Below are 12,339 nucleotides of genomic sequence, written 5' to 3' on the forward strand. Positions count from 1 at the left end.
CCTTGCAAGCGCTCTCCCCCCCTCTACCCCCCAAAAAAAGAGAGAGAGGCAGAATTATAAAGGCACCCTGGGAATGTTCTGATTCGAGAGAAAGAAAGGGAACGACGCATGGAGATGTCTTCGCATCCGAGAGCAATTACACAGCAGTAAATGGCACTGATTAGTGGATCAGATAGATGGTGGTGATGGTACTGCTGGCGCTGATTTTCCTCCTCGAAATGGTCGGCTTGGAGATTGAACCAACGCAGCAGCTACTTCCGGAATAGGGAGAAGAGAAGGAGGAGAAAAAAAAATAAAAAAAACAACCCTATCATCCTGTAAACAAGTCGGGATTTCTTTTTTTTTTTTTAATCTGGTCATCCATCCGCCCTCCGACGGGTGATGTGCGTGCCCCTGTGCTCCCAGTTGTCCCGGTGCAGCTGGGCAGGGTTCCGGAGCTCTGGCTGCTTGTTGTTGACAGCCGCCGCTGTCCAGGGTGCTGATCTCCCTCTGCTGACGTGTCCGCTGCGGCCACATGAACCGGGAGCCCGCGAAGTATGAACCGGACCTGGACCTTTGTGTGTGTGTGTGTGTGTGTGTGTGTGTGTGTGTGTGTGTGTGTGTGTGTGTGTGTGTGTGTGTGTGTGTGTGTCAGTGCTGGAAGAAGTATTCAGATCCTTTACTTAAGTAAAAGTACTAACACTACACTGTAAAAAAAAAGTGAAAGTAGAAAAGTCATACATTGAAAATGTTACTTAAATAAAAGTATGTAAGTAGCCTATCATCAGGAAAATGTACTTAATATTAAAAGTAAAAGTACTTGATGCAGAAAAATCCTCCCATTTTAGAAAGTGTAAAGGATCCAAACAGTTGTGTGTTTAATGGTCTAATCATTGCAGCTGGACTTGTAGGCCCTTATTGTCGGCTAGTTTCATTTATAATAAAAACATCAGATTTTATAAACTAATATGTGTTTTGTGTGCAAAAATCTTAATTTGTAAAGTCACTAAAGCTGTCAGATGAATGTAGTGGAATAAAAAGTATCTCTGAAATGTAGCGGGGTAGATTGCTTAAGCACTATCATGAAAACGGGGACCGGTTTTTTTAAACACTACACACAATTAACACAACCACACACCCAATCAGCAGAACACATCAGACCCTTTGCAAAATGAAACACTCTTGCAAAAAACTATGCACTAATTTATAAAAAAAAAACATATTTTGTTACCATATGAAACACACGTTTGATATGATTTCATTCTGTTTGAACCAGTTACACACTGCTGTTGCTCACCTAAAACACTTTTAGCAATTCTACTTCTCAGCGATTAGAGTACTGTAAATGAAGTACACAGAGAAAGTGAAAATATAAAATCAGTTCACCAAACACTACACAAGACCAATGCTGCAGACTGAGGAAAATATAATTTATTTCTCTCCATATACCCAAATCAGTCGACATGTCAACATGGAGAATCACAACAACAACAACAACATGTCCCAGTTTTCATACAGCTACTACAGTAGTGTGCATAACACTGTTAGCTCAGCAAACAACAGGCACACATACAATACGGTATCCAGTACAGGTTACAATTACAGTAAAAAAAAGGAAAAAGAACGATCTACAAACTGTACAGAAAATCTTAAACTTTCCTGCTGCCTTTTTTTATAGTTCTTTATATAGTGCTTAAACCTGATTGGTGTGTCTACAATTAAGCCCCAGTGTGTGTGCACACCTGGTGGCTGTGTTTAACCAATTGGCTCATAGGTGTGTTCATTTGAAAGCCTTTGCTTTGGAATTGCAAGGAAATTACATCATGATATACTTCTGTGTCTAATGCATACATGTGTGTAATGTTGTGCAAATCTTACTCCTTGAGTGTAAAGTTTTGCTAATTGTGGGAAAGTTTTAATTTGAGTGTGTAAGCAATTGAAAAAAGTAAAATACAGTGCTTGAGTTGATGTACTTAGTGACATTCCACCACTGGTGTGTGTGTGTGTGTGTGTGTGTGTGTGTGTGTGTGTGTGTGTGTGTGGGGGTGGAAGAAGTAGTACACAGATTGTTTACTTTGGTAAATAAATATATAGCCTAAGTTTATTAAAAGTATGTGAAGTCAAAGTACATATTAGGAAGAAAAATGGTTCCTGAGTTTTAAATCATTATGCTACTTTCTACTTCTACTCCACAACATCTTAGAGGCAAATATTGTACTTTTTACTCCCCTACATTTATTTGACAGCTTTAGTTGCTTTTGCAGATTCAGAGTAATAGGTCCCATGGCATGAAAATTTCACTTTATGAGGTTTTTTAACATTAATATGAGTTCCCCCAGCCTGCCTATTGTCCCCCAGTGGCTAGAAATGGTGATAGGTGTAAACAAAGCCCTGGGTATCCTGCTCTGTCTTTGAGAAAATGAAAGCTCAGATGGACCAATCAGGAATCTTCTCCTTATGAGGTCATAAGGAGCAAGGTTACCTCCCCTTTCTCTGCTTTGCCCGCTCAGAGAATTTGGCCCACCCATGAGAGAGTGAGAGAGACATCATGGCTTTCAAACGAGCAAAGTGGCAGTTGGTCAAGGCCACACCCCCACCCTCCACCTTGCCCCCCCTTCTCTCTCCTCCTCAATAGCTACAGACACAGAAATGGCACATACTAAGGAAAGCTCATTGTGGGACTGGCTCTAGTGGCTGTAATTCTGCACCAAGGCACAATTAGAAGGAGACTTCAGATACAGTATTAGGGGACCACTAAGGTTTATATAAAAGAGACTTCAGATACAGTATTAGGGGACCACTAAGGTCTATATAAAAGAGACTTCAGATACAGTATTAGGGGACCACTATGGTCTATATAAAAGAGACTTCAGATACAGTATTAGGGGACCACTAAGGTCTATATAAAAGAGACTTCAGATACAGTATTAGGGGACCACTAAGGTCTATATAAAAGAGACTTCAGATACAGTATTAGGGGACCACTAAGGTCTATATAAAAGAGACTTCAGATACAGTATTAGGGGACCACTAAGGTCTATATAAAAGAGACTTCAGATACAGTATTAGGGGACCACTAAAGTTTATATAAAAGAGACTTCAGATACTGTATTAGGGGACCACTAAGGTCTATATAAAAGAGACTTCAGATACAGTATTAGGGGACCACTAAGGTCTATATAAAAGAGACTTCAGATACAGCATTAGGGGACCACTAAGGTCTATATAAAAGAGACTTCAGATACAGTATTAGGGGACCACTAAGGTCTATATAAAAGAGACTTCAGATATAGTATTAGGGGACCACTAAGGTCTATATAAAAGATACTTCAGATACAGTATTAGGGGACCACTAAGGTCTATATAAAAGCATCCATAGAGCACCATGTCATGGGACCTTTAAAAAAGTCAATAAAATGATCTCCACTTTTACCAACTGCAACATTAAAATGATGAACACATTAATACAGTAAGAATTATAATTTTATAATAGATTATTCTGAAATAGACCGTTGTGCATAATGAGTACTTTTACTTTTGGTACTCTCAGTATATTTTGATATTAGTACTTTTGTACTTTTACTTCTATTAGAGTTTGAATGCAGGACTTTTACTTGTAACAGAGTATTTTTTGACTATAGTATTGTTACCAGTACTGGTGTTGTATCAGCAGAGACCCTTTTTTTTTTTTTTTTTTTTTTTTTTTTTTAACCTTTATTTATCCAGGTAAACTTTTTGAGAACAACTTCCCATTTACAAACATGACCTGTAATGAGGTCTACAAGCAGTCTTGTATAAAGTACTTTAAAGCAATACTTGGAGTAAAAGTATAAGTATCTTACCAGAAAATGACTTTGGTAGTAGCTAAAGTCACCTTTTAGAATATTACTTAGAGTCTTAAAGTATCTGACAAGTAGGCTACTGTACTTAAGTATGAAATGTATTTTTCATATATTTGCTGTACTTAATTATTAGAAGTAAAAGTAAAAAAACTTTGATTGTGAACTTGATTGTGGTTTCCTCATAGTGAAGCATAATATTCAGGGTCTCCCCTAGCCTGGGTAAGCCCAGCCCAGTCTGCCGGCGATTTGATTTCTCCCTGCAGCTCAGGCTGGAAACCTGTACGTTTATCTCTCCTGCTTCCGTTACAATTTTGCGGGGACCAATCACAAACTGGCTTATCCACCTGGACGCTATTGGCGGGTTTAACACCAGGACAATAGAGAAGCGACCAAGCAGCTTCTTGTTTACATTCAACAAGGCGGCCACCGAAGCGCAGGTAACAACCATAGACAGTAAATGAAATGGACAATGTGACGCTGTTGTTCTACGGAGACCAGTGAAGTCAAATAGAAGCACTTTTCCGTTACTGAGCAGCCTCCAACTGAGCTTGAAGACGTAGATGTGACGTGAGCAACCTGTCTGAAAGTTGTAAGTCTTCTGGTAGCTGTGCCAAGAGAAATCTCAATCATTCCCAATCTTACAGAGACGGAGAGTGTAGGTATATGTAAGGAGATAACATAGGCACAGGCTAATTATTGCTAACTAAAATGCTAGTTAAAATTAGTAATTAAACTTAAACAGCTAATGTAAGTTGAAACTGCCTGCGAGCTTCTCCTGTACTATACGGTAATTCCTCTACTATTGCGACAGGTAAGTCGCGTGGTTAGGACACAATCGTTAGCTTATTTTTACAAAAGCGTCTGCTACGGAGCCATAACGTGAGGTACAAGGTAATGGAGCCTTTTATACATTGTCGTGTTTCTTTAGAAATAAACAATGGACAAATAGAGTCTTTAAACGCTTCAGATGTAAAGTTATTTGCTGTCAAAGTGACGCCAAAATGAATGGGAGTCAATGGGATGCTAACGGCAAGTGATGGCTTGTTAGCATCAAAATGGCTCCATGGGAGGTACGCTTTGTGGAGGCTGGCTTACCCCCTTGGCAGCAACCCATTGATGTCGCTGCCGCTGCTACGTCACCCGGATCGCTGCTCTGATTGGTTGAAGGACTATCCAATTGCGTACAGAGTCATTTGAACTATGCCCGTTGATCGCGCCTCTTGTGCAGTAGAAAATACAGAGCAGACTCCCCAGACTAATCAATCTTAAAAAGATTGAGCTTGGTCTTGCCAGACTAAGTCTCCACACTTTCAACAATAAATTCAAAGTCAGACATCAACAAACAGAAAAACAGACACAGAATTTTAATTTTTTTGCAAGGAAGAATCTTTCACTCCAACGTACGGAAACATTTCTTGCAAGTAATGAGTAACAAAGATGCTTAGGGGAAAAGTATTGGAGTAAAAGTGTACATTTGATTTAGGAAATGTAAGGGAGAAAAAGTATACATTTTATTTAGGACATATAGTTGAGTAAAAGTAAAAGTTTCCAGAAATAAAAATAACTAAATAAGTCTTTTCAATATCCTTTTTCTTTTTCTGGGAGAAGAAGAAGACTCCTGTTCCTGAAATTTGGATTTTGAATACGTGTGGTCCTCCACGTTTCCTTCTTCAAACTTGCCGGGGACGGGAAGCTACGATACCCATTAGCGGCATTAGCAGCACCTGTGAGTTTATCATGTGACAGCGAAAATGCGAAAGGTGGAGCAGTATGTCCTGTATGTCCCTCACCGGCTAACGTATTTCAAGATGGCGCATGAATATGGAGCATCTACTCCAGTTCATGCGAATGCAAATGTAAAATTTCAAGCCAAAAAAGAATACTTGGAGTTGATGGTGGTGGTAAATATTCATGAAAAAGGACAAGTTTGTGAACAGGCAACACAGATTTTGATAATGAACAACTAAACACGTTAAAACACTGGACCTTTAAGTATAGCAACCAAGTATCTGTACTTGCTTACATTACAACCGTGTCTACAAGCCATTACTCAGCCACTATGCTGAGACTGATCCTGTTCCTGTAATACAGACAGCAGCACAACCCAAATCTACACACGCAATCCGTGTACTGAAAGTTGAGCGTGCGCTTGCCGCCGTGTCAGGTTTTTGAAGCTGTAAACGACGCTGTAAACAGCCGAGGAGCAAACTGTCTCCGAGCAGTTTATCTGGATGGCGAGACAAGGTAATTAGAGAAACATCAGAGGCACAGGACCAGAGGTCGCTTTAATCTGCAGTTTGCAGAAAAGAAGCTGCCTTGTTGCCTCTCTCTCTCTCTCTCTCTCTCTCTCTCTCTCAGTCTGCCTCACTCTGCATGCTCCTCCATAGCAACACTTCCCACATAACCCCCTGTCACATTGATTCTGATTGATTTTTAACACTCTGCGAGTTTACAGATATGGATTTTATTTTAAGCATAACACTTGATTTGAGATGCAATGCCATACCTTGGCTATCATGGCTTCCTTTCCATTTTTTGCTACTTTAAACTCCTATTCCACTATATCTCAGAGGTAGTAATATTGTACTTTTTACTTCACTACATTTGTCAGCTCGACAGCTTTAGTTACTTTCCAGATTATAGTTTTTCATCCCCTTCCTGTCCAGGGAAAACCATGTATCTCCAGATGTGTCGATGTTGAATGTTTGTGATAAACTGAAGGAAGAAGTGTTCCTTTGTGTGTTAAGAAAGTTCTCCTTAAAACTCAATCAAGTCTTTAAAAAGCCTCCTGGATCAGCTGGAAAATGCATCGTCCCAAAGCTGAACACAGGGACACCATGAACAGTTTTAAAGTGCTCATATTATGCTTTTTGACTTTTTCCCCTTTCCTTTATTGTGTTATTTATCTTTTTTGTGCATGTTATAGGTTTACAAAGTGAAAAAGCCCAAAGTCCACCCCAAAGGGATTTACCATCTCCAACAGAAAACACTGTTCCCAAACTGCTCCAAACTGCTCTATTGTAGTCCACCCTTTACTTCAGAGACAAACGTCCATGTGCTACTCCCAACAAAGATGGAACAAAAGTGAGATGTCTCACTCTGTAGCTAAAACATAGAGCTCAACACATAGGGTGAAAAGAGGAGCTGCAGCAATGTGCAATACAGCAAAAATATGGTGTTTTTTGAAAATTAAACCATGTAAAGCTATTCTGATATAACCTCTAAATACAATTCTGAACCTGAAAATGAGAATAATATGAGCACTTTAAAACTTTTCAGCGATTCATGACAGTGTCATGTCACGCTTACATAGATACCTTCAAGTAAAGTGTAACCAAAACTTCCTTTTAACAGGCAGAAACCTCGGACAGACCCTGACTCTTGGCGGACGGCCGTCTGCTGCTGCCGGTTGGGACCCAGAGACACTGATGCATATATACAGATATGGAGAAATATGATTCATAATAATTATAGCAGTTGGTATAGTAAGTATAGTACCAATAAAGATAATAGAACTATAATGTATATCAGGGGTGTCAAACTCATTTTCACTAGGGGCCACACTGGAAAAAGAGAATCACACCAAGTGCCAGACATGTATAGAGTTTATGACGTGCTTTTGTTACTGCATGTCACTTTTTTTTTTTTACATTTTGGTAGTTTTTTTCCTCATTTTTGTTGTATTTGTTCTGACTTTTTTGTGTCTTTATCAGACATTTGTCACCTTTTTGTAAATTGGTTGCTTTTTCTGACATTTTTGTACGCTTTTTGTCCCATTTTTGTTGACATGAAGTCCTACAAAAGTCAGCAAAAGAGTTCCTCAGCCATCATAGAATTCAGCAAATCAAGCAAAACAACATGTTTCACAGCCTGAATATGAGAACTCTCTCTCTGCTTCTGGTGGAATTTCTGATTCTCGGAGTTGGAAAATCATAGCCATATTCTGCTTTGAATGACAGGTAATTGCAGTTTAAAAAACACTCTTTTTTTTGGTTTGGCGCGCAACTAGGTGGGCCAAAATCGGCTGTTAATCTGCAACGGGCCGGATTTGGCCCGCGGGCCTTGAGTTTGACACATGTGGTCTATATCCTTGAAGTTCCACTTCCAGGATTGCCCCGGTGCCGCAGGAAATTCCGCCGGATGCATTGAATTTCCGTTTCCTTTTCTTTGTGTTGGAATTTTAAAATCAGTGGATTTATGAGGACTATTGTTGACTGCACCTCAGATCTCTGCAGGGTAAATCCAGACAGCTAGCTAGACTATCTGTCCCATCTGAGTTTTCTCTCGCACGGCTATTTTGTAGTGGGTCTGGGCGGAGTTTAGCACCGCCCATGACGATTCTGATTGGTTTAAAGAAATGCCATTTAACCAGAGCACGTTTTCCTCCCATCCCCAAATGCTGTGTGGAGTAGCCAGACCCTCCTTCAGCGCACTTTGGAGAAAGGTCTGGCAAAGCGAGACTAATAGAACTATGACTAGAAATGATAGTAGTAGCAGTGCAGGGCGTAGCAGTGTGTAGCAGGGCGTAGAGGACCACAGCAGCAGCTGCAAAGACGATTTAGATGCCCCGCTAATCCAAGGAAATGTGCGAAATTGACAAAGATACGTGGTTAAACTAGCCAACAGTATATAAAAGGAGTTCAAATGAGCGCAACCTGAAACATCTACAGCAGCAAAATACAACATAGACATGAATGCAGCAGGAATATAAATCCAGAAACATCAGATAGACGAGGAACACACTGCCAGGGAACACTTCAATTAGGGTTGGGCATCGAGAACCGATTCCTACTTGGAATCGTTTCAAAAATTACGATTCCATCGGAATCGTTTCTTTATTGGAATCGTTTGGAATCGTTTGGAGGATTTGGTTTCAAATCTGATCATGGGTTTCAAATTTAACATGCGCAAGTTTTGGTTTCCGTAGCGGCGCTTGTTGTGTTGCAGCCATGGAGCACAGTAAGCGGTGCTCTAGTGTGGCTTTATTTTACGTTGAAAAAGCCCCGTCAAACTGCAACCCACCTTTGAATCAAAATAAAACTTTCCTCTTATTTGTGAAATAAGCATGTGACCCGTTTCAACTCCACCCTTAAAGAATCGGAATCGAGAATCGATAAGAACCGGAATCAAAAGGAAGAATCGGAATTGGAATCAGAATCGTTAAAATCTAAACGATGCCCAACCCTAACTTCAATGCACAATCAGTACTTTTATTTTTCGTACTTTAGGTGCATTTTACTGATAATACTTGCATACTTTTTTCTAAGGTTTTGAATGCAGGACTTTTGCTTATAGCTGAGTATTTCCATAGTGTGGTATTAGTTTTAGTATTAGTACTTGTATTCTGCTCACACTGTTCTAATGCAAAGCAGTGACAAAAAAAGTTTCTTTTGCACATGATTCAACCAACATACATTAGAATTAGCACACGCTTTAGGAATGAACTGTTCTGTATGTAATGTGTGATTACATGATGGCACATTGTGTGGGAGGGTTATTTCATGATGATTCTGTGTGTGGGGAAGGGTTGGTGATACATGCTAATGAGGTGATCATTTAAAAAAAATAAAAAATAAAGGTCTGTATGTAATGGTGTCTGTATATCCACAGGACTGAACAAACACTGCTTTTCCCAGATGTATAAGATGAAAATGTCATGTCTGCACACCAGGAAGTCATATTCATATTTAATGTAATGTAAACCTGAATTCCTCACCTCATTCTGTCCCGTTCTCTTCCTCCATTTCTTTGAAGTCATTTCACAAGTCTTTTCTTCATTTTTCCTCATCAGCTACAGCTCTGGTTCCCCTTTTGTGTGGCGCACTCCGACAAAACGCTATCAGATGAGATCAAATAACCCTCATCAACACCTCCTGTCGTCTTCTTAATGATGTTCTTTAGAATTGAACACTATTATTTACATAAAAGTGGGGGAAATTACATACAATACAAATTGTCAATGTTTTGGCTGCTTTGATCAAACTTGCATTCTACCAACTACTACTTGGAGAGGCAGACGCTGGAGATTTGAACCATTAATCTGTTAGTTGAAAGTTTGTCAACTGTAAATGGACTGTTTTTATATAGTGCTTTTCTAGTCTTAACCGCTACTCAAAGCACTTTTACATAGTACAGGAACCATTCACACACATTCATAGACTGTGGCCGAGGATGCCGTATAAGGTACCACCTGCTCATCAGTTAAACACTCACACACGCATTGCATCGGAGAGCAACTTTGGGATTGAACCGCCAACCTTCTGATTGGAAGGCGACTGCTCTACCACTGAGCCACCGCCGCCCCGACCATGGACTCAAATTATATTTTACGTCAATAAAACAATTCCATGATTTTCCTAAACTATAAAACCTATGGGTTTTAAAACACAATAATGGAATTCTGTCTCAATGCACTGAAAACAGGAATTTTTTATTTTACTTTTTTATTTTGTTTTTGTTTTATTAAATATTATTTTATTGGGTTGATGCAATTTAACTGTTCCAGTACAGAGCATGAAACTGATGTGCTGCACGGAGTGTTTGTAGCTATTTCTAATGTTGAACTGAACTGAATTAATATTTTTTTTTTCTCGATCAGATATGGATGTCCATGTGGCCGGGTTGGATCAGTGGGTAGAGCAGGCGCGCATATACTGAGAGGCTTATGCCTCGACGCAGAGGTCCAGGGTTCGAGTCTGACTTGCAATGATTTCCTGCATGTCTTCCAACCCTTTCTTGCCTAGCTGTCCTATTCATTAAAGGTGGAAAAGCCCAAAAAAAAAAAAAAAAAGATATAGAGGTTCACTGCTGTGGAATTCATTGAATATGTCACTTAAACATCAACAACATCTCTGCCAGCCTTTAGGTCACAGTTAAAACAGTTTTGAATTTCATCTTAAACCTTATGTTGGGATAATTCTGTTGATTGTATTTTTGGTCTGACTCAAAGGATTGCACTTTTGTACTGATACATATTTACATATTGTGTATGTTAACCTGTTTGTTTCTTTGTTGTTATACTTGTTTTTATTTTTTTGTAGAGAAATGATCATGTTTTATGTTGTATATTTTCCCCCTTTTTTTGTAATAGGGGAGGACGCTGAATAAGCCTTCCAGGCTTCTCTCCTCTCCTGCACTGTAATGACTTGTTTTTTCAGTTCTATTGTATGTATTTCATACGTTTGTGCACATAATCTAAACTAAATTCAGATTGCTGAAACCTCATATTAACGTCAGATGAACTTTTGAATCCATTTTACATGGCACCTTTGAAAGCGTGTAAAAAAAGGGATCTTTTAATGGCCCGTAGTAACAGGAGGAATGATTACAGCAAGCGAAAACATCTCAGCACCTGGCCACTGTTTTAAGGCTTGAAAACATGTGAACCTGTCATGTGGATGGTGAGGCATGATCGGGTGCTATGTTGAAGTGAAATACCACTTTAAGACTCGGATGCTCTGATTAACTCTCTGCATCACCTGCACTGCCCTTCCATCTGAGCGCTAACAACATGCATCCCTGCTCTGTTTCATTATTGATAGGCCATATTGAGCTGTTTGTCTCCACTCACTGATGAGAATGATTTACCTTCCTGTTTGTCCTCGCAAAGCTGTGAGAAGAATCCAGATACAAACCCATTAACAGCTGGGGCAGTTTTCTCTGGAAAAGGCAAAAGAAAAATGCCAGAATAGTAAAACCCATCTCTCCCCCTCCCTGTCCTCAACCCCTCCCTTCATACAGTCACCTGTACAAGTACTAGTCTCTCATTTCAATCATTCAAGTTTCAAAAATTCTTGTTTATGAATGACACAAGTGTTATATCGGGGAAGCATTTCAGAAATGGAGAGAACATGTTGCTAATAGTTTAGCCTTCTGCTTACGCTAGCCATGAGCTAGCTGCAGCTGTGAGTCTTTGGCTACGGTTAGCAGAAGGCTAACTATTAGCAACATTTTCTCTCCATTTCTGAAACACTTTGCTGATATTGAAATGTGTTTTATCGTGTTTATTGTCAGACTCTCTATTAGACTCTCTTTGAGAAGTCTGTCGGCCTGTTTTTGGGGTTCCTCCGCGGTGTCGGCAGCTGTTGCCAATGCTGGATAAGCAGGGTTTTCCTTCCTTGAATCAGGCTTTCGCCATGTGAAGGGCCATGCGCGCGCATCTGCGTTTGTAGAACAGCCAATAGGAACGCTTTCTCTCTCTGAAATGACCTGTGATTGGCCAAAGTCCCCCCGTCACGGGCTACATTTTCTAAAACCTGAAAACAGAGCCAAGAGGAGCAGCAGAAGTCTAGTTTTCACTTGAATTACAATTTTGAAAAATTATTATGTTTTTCTTTTGACCAGTGACGCCAAAAAACTACCGACGAAACTACCTCACTAGTCTGGCATTACCAGACCTTCCTCCACAGCACTGCGGAGGAAGGTCTGGCTAGTCCACACAGCATTCTGGGATGGGAGAAAAACGTGCTCTGGTTTATTGGCATTTCTTTAAACCAATCACAATCGTCTTGGGCGCCGC

Source organism: Perca flavescens, chromosome 7 (genome assembly GCF_004354835.1).
Source record: "Perca flavescens isolate YP-PL-M2 chromosome 7, PFLA_1.0, whole genome shotgun sequence".
NCBI classification, from domain to species: Eukaryota; Metazoa; Chordata; class Actinopteri; order Perciformes; family Percidae; genus Perca; species Perca flavescens.